Here is a 5,698-nt window from a genome sequence, read left to right on the forward strand (position 1 = left end):
AACTCGGGGAGTAGGGATCAGCTTCTTCACCCCAGGGGAACTCGGCACGGATGGCTTCTCACGCACTTGGGGAGACCCCTCCCCAGCCGCCTTGGCCGCAATATTTTTGGCAGCAGTCACCGTCTGCGCCCTCTTAAAAGCTTTCATGGATTCATTGTTCTTCATTGCCTCTGCAAATAAAACAGAAATCAAGCTACAAGTCGGGCAAGTCGGAAAGACAGCTACAAGCAACATAAACAGATAATAAAAGATACCCAGTTCAATTTGAAGAAGAGCAGGATTGGTTAGACATTTCTTTGTGTCAAGATGGGGAGGTTGACCCCAGCGTTCTTCCAAGACAGTCACAAAAGCTCGCTCAGCCTCATCTAACATTTCCCACGAATATCTGGAGACCCTCACATCTTTTTGCCATTCCAAAGGAAAAGCAGGTTCGTCATTTTCATCCAGAAAAAATGGCTGAACTCCTTCAACAGCTCGGACCTTGAAAAAGTAGTTTTTAAAATCTCGAAATGACTCGTCAAACATGGAAAAGACCTTCTTTCCTTGGGTAGAACGAAAGGAGACCCAAGCCGACTTCTTTTTTACTACACTAGGCTTAGTCAAGACAAAAAGATAGAAAAAGAGAGATTGGGAAGCAGGAATACCAAAACCATTGCACAACAATTGGAAAATTTTTATGAAACCCCAAGAATTGGGGTGAAGTTGAGAGGGGGCAACATTACAGGACCACAACAAGTCGGTTTCAAATTGAGTAAAAGGAAGGGTAATACCCAGCGGACCGAAGAAAAAATCATAAACATAAAAGAAAGGGTGATCATCAACAACCCGAGTAGAAAAGCAGATTCTCTCATCAGAAGAAGGAGGAATAAGCTTGTAGTTCTTCTCATCACTGGATTTACTACAAACACTATGAAATTGCCTAAGCTGCGCACAAAACTCAGAATCAACTAGAGAGACACACATAAGAACCATCGAGTCCACCCAATCGGCTATACCCTCAGGAACCTAGGAAGGCATCTCTACAACGTTATTTCGGGAAGACATGAGGCCAACTAAATCCTACAAAAGAAAAGAAGAAAGGATTACTCAAAAAACATCTCAGACAAGGGGCAAAACATCTCGATGGGCGAATACACAGAAAAGGAAAAACCCCAAGACTCAAACTAAAAGTCCTGGGGCATCCTTTGGAGGCAGTAACAAAGCAAGGAGAAAGACAAAACACAAACAAAATAGAAAGTCATATTCCTATAGTCTATCAGCAAGAAACAAACATACCAGGCAAAAAAAGTCAAAGATGCAACCTTTTTTCAGAATCAAACAAAATTATCATTCCAAAGCTTCAAAATCAAAAGTATTTCACAACATGCAAAAGCCCTAAAGGTATCAAGCAGCGGGAAAAGCGAAAAAGACCATACAAAAGACGAAGAAATTACAAGACGCACAGTGATCAGGCATAGCAAAAAGCAGAAAAGATCCAAACTTTTCCCAACCAAGATAAAAACTTTCTCAAAACAGACACAAAATGGCGTAAAGGGAGGAAGAAAGAAGAACCAAACCTGGGAAAATGAGAGAAAGCTGCGGAGGAGCGGAAGGCAAAATCCAGAATCACCCCTTCTACCACGAAAAAAGTGAAGTCACAAAGCAACGTCGCTAGGTTGAAACGTGAAAACTACAGGCGGAGGCTTCAGAAAAAGTCAAAAGGAAAAAAATTGAAAGTGAGAAAGAAAAGGGAGAAGTTACGAAGAAGAAGTGAAGAAGAGAAATCGTTTCTGATCGAGAAATTCAAAATAAAAACCAAGAGAAAATGAGGGCAATTAATACCAATTAAAAGCGGATATTAAAACCGCTTGCGTTCCCAAAAAAGCGCTGATATAAAAGCACGCGCTTTTAGAGAAAAACGTTCTACATTCAAAAGCTGCTACAAAAGGGAGTCGACAAAATGCTTGAGTTCGGTTTCACAAGAGAAGGACCGAAGTCAAGGACTCGACCTCGACAAGGAAGACCGAGCTCAAGCAGGGGCACTGTTCATACCTTGGGTCGAGCTATCTGACCTGGGATGATCGACGACAAAGCGACCGACCTCTATAGGTCAAGCGGACCGACTTCTTCATAAAGAACTCGGCCGAGTCAATGAGAGAGCCCAATAAAGGGCCCGGGTAGAGGAACACGACTCAAATCCTAAGGCAGCCCAAGCCTATAGGGATAAAGACGGTTCCGTTGAAGATACGTTGACCTCAACTCAAGGATAAAAGGTAAGATAAGATAACTAACTTATCTTATCCAAAAGGTCACATCTCACCATTATAAATACACTGGAGCACCCAGGTATAACTCATACTCTGATTCTACTCAATACCTGCTTAATACCCTTGCTAACTTAAGCATCGGAGTCCCTTGCAGGTACCCCCACCCTTCGGGGACAAAAGAATCAGCACTACTACCAAATTCAACAAGTCGAACACAACGGCTCCGGCCGTCTCCCACCAACCGGACACGTTAGCACCGACCCGTATAGAAGATCTCATCCGAGATCGACCTCTAGTTTTAGGTAACCCACGGAACAATAACTAACTTATCTTATCCACAGAAGGTCACATCTCACAACTATAAATACACTGGAGCAACCAGGTATAACTCATACTCTGATTCTACTCAATACCTGCTTAATACCCTTGCTAACTTAAGTATCGGAGTCCCTTGCAGGTACCCCCCACCCGTCGGGGATGAAGGATCAGCAGCACTTTCGGTCCCACAAGTCGGAACACACCAGCTTCGGTGGTTATCTTCCTACCGGACACGTCGGCTCCGACCAACACAGAAGATCTCGACCGAGATCGACCTACAGTTTCAGGTAACCCACCGGAACATTGGCGCCCTTTCCGGGGAACCTGGAACTCATCCCAACACCATGGCGGACAACCATGACAACGACCACGACTCAGGTTTGGAAGATAGAACGCCGCATAAGAACACGGATGCTGATGAGCGGATAATTTATACGTTTTTTGGCATTGTTTTTAGTATGTTTTTAGTATGTTTTAGTTAGTTTTTATTATATTTTTATTAGTTTTTATTTAAAATTTACTTTTCTGGACTTTACTATGAGTTTGTGTTTTTTTCTGTGATTTCAGGTATTTTTTGGCTGAAATTGAGGGACCTGAGCAAAAATCTGATTCAGAGGCTGAAAAAGGACTGCAGATGCTATTGGATTCTGACCTCCCTGAACTCGAAGTAGATTTTCTGGAGCTACATAATCCCAATTGGCGCGCTCTTAATTTTGTTGGAAAGTAGACATTCTGGGCTTTCCAGCAATATATAATAGTTCATACTTTGCTCGAGATTTGATGGCCCAAATCGGCGTTCCAAATCAGCTCAAGACTGCTCAGCGTTTAACGCCGGAACTGGCACAGAAGTGGGAGTTAAACACCCAAACTGGCACAAAAGCTGGCGTTTAACTCCAAGAAAAGTCTCTACACGAAAATGCTTCAATGCTCAGCCCAAGCACACACCAAGTGGGCCCGAAAGTGGATTTTTACGTCATTTACTCATTTTTGTAAACCCTAAGCTACTAGTTCTTAGATCATGGACGTCTAGTTCTTAGATCATGGGGGATGGCCTCTCGGCCATACCTAGACCTTGTTCTTATGTATTTTCAACGGTAGAGTTTCTACACACCATAGATTAAGGTGTGGAGCTCTGTTGTACCTTGAGTATTAATGCAATTACTATTGTTCTTCTATTCAATTCAGCTTATTCTTGTTCCAAGATATTCATTCGCACTCAAGAACTTGATGAATGTGATGATTATGTGACGCTCATCATCATTCTCACTTATGAACACGTGCCTGACAACCACTTCCATTCTACATGCAAATAAGGCTTGAATGTGTATCTCTTGGATTCCTTAATTAGAATCTTCGTGGTATAAGCTAGAATTGATGGCGGCATTCTTGAGAATCCGGAAGGTCTAAACCATGTTAGTGGTATTCTGAGTAGAATTCAAGGATTGAATGACTGTGACGAGCTTCAAACTCGCGATTGTGGGGCGTTAGTGACAGACGCAAAAGAATCACTAGATTCTATTCTGACATGATCGAGAACCAACAGATGAATAGCCGTGCTGTGACAGAGCGCGTTGAACATTTTCAATGAGAGGACGGGACAGTAGCCATTGACAACGGTGATGCCCAACATACAACTTGCCATGGAAAGGAGTAAGAAGGATTGGATGAAGACAGTAGGAAAGCAGAGAGACGGAAGGGACAAAGCATCTCCATACGCTTGATGGTGAATGAGATGCAACAAAGAGACATAGATCATTTTTCAAGTCTCAAGGTGAAACTAACAATTTCAATGAAACAGTAAAAACAGAAGGAAAGCCAAGAGCTCAATTGCTCACTTGACCAAAACAGAAACAAAATTCAACTCAATTGTGAAACTCAGAAAAGAAATTCAAGATCTCAGGGAATCAATGAGACTAGAGAACAAGTCTAGATCTCAAGCCCTTCCTTGATCAATTCAGAGAACAATTTGCAGAAGAAAGAAGAAAAATGAATTGCAGAATTAAAGAGAAGATGAAGCAGTATGTGAATTTCAATTATGCAGAAAAAGTAAACAAGAGATCTCAAGGTGAGATTGAAACAGAATTTCTTCAATTCTCTACCCAAGATTTAAAGCCGAAAGGAAAACTTAAAGGAGAGAGCTCTCAAATCCTAATATTCCCTAGTGGGTCTAGCCTCCTTTTCAAAGATGGAAATGATGCCTTATATAGGCTTTACAAAATGAAAAATGAAAATGAAATTAAAACAAATTACAAAAATGAAAATCCTAATTTAATTGATCCATGTGCCTTTGAGTGATGATGTGGGCTTAGCTTGCTTTGGATTTGAGGAGAAATGGGTTTGGTTGGCCTTGATTCAATTTGGTGAGGAATTGAATTAAATTGAATTTTGGTTGATTTTTGGCCCATGACACTCCCAGGAGGCTGCCCTGCCCTTGTGGAGGGCAGGGCAGAAAATTGGTGCGTGCAGCCTTGGTGCGGTCGTGGTGTATTGGTGTGGTGCGCAGGATGCTGCCCTGCCCTCGCGGAGGGCAGGGCAGAAATTTTTGGTGCACCAGATTTTGCTTGTGCGTGCGTGTTGATGCTGCCAAAGCTTCCTTGGTGCGCCAATCTGGTGTGCTGGCCGTGCACCACAAAATGCTGCCCTGCGCAGGGCAGTGTTTCCAAAAGATGAAGTTCCAAGTTCGAAACTTGGTGGATGCACACGCTACTCCTTTTCCTTGGTTTATTTTTGCTTATTTTTGGCCCTTAAAGATGCCTTTCGTTTCTGCCTCAATTGTACGCCAAATATGGATTGCTATATATCGTTGGAAAGCTCTGAATGTCAGCTTTCCAACGCAACTGGAAGCACATCAATTGGACGTCTGTAGCTCAAGTTATAGCCCTTTGAAGTAGGCATGGTCATGCTGTGAGCGGCCAGATTTTAACTTAGCAAAAATTTGCTCCAACCTCACTTTGTTTCATCATGATTCTGCCCTGCCCTTGGCAAGAGCAGGGCAGTGTGCGTGCTGGCTGCTTCCTTCCTTGATTTGGTCATGGGCCACGCTTTTAAAAGCGTGGCCTAAGGCTCCAAAGTGTGCTCCAACTTCAAAGTGTGTCCCAAAGCTCTTTTTTTCTCCTTTTTTTGTGCTTCTTTGC

The sequence above is a fragment of the Arachis duranensis genome, chromosome 3 (genome assembly GCF_000817695.3).
Source record: "Arachis duranensis cultivar V14167 chromosome 3, aradu.V14167.gnm2.J7QH, whole genome shotgun sequence".
NCBI lineage: Eukaryota > Viridiplantae > Streptophyta > Magnoliopsida > Fabales > Fabaceae > Arachis > Arachis duranensis.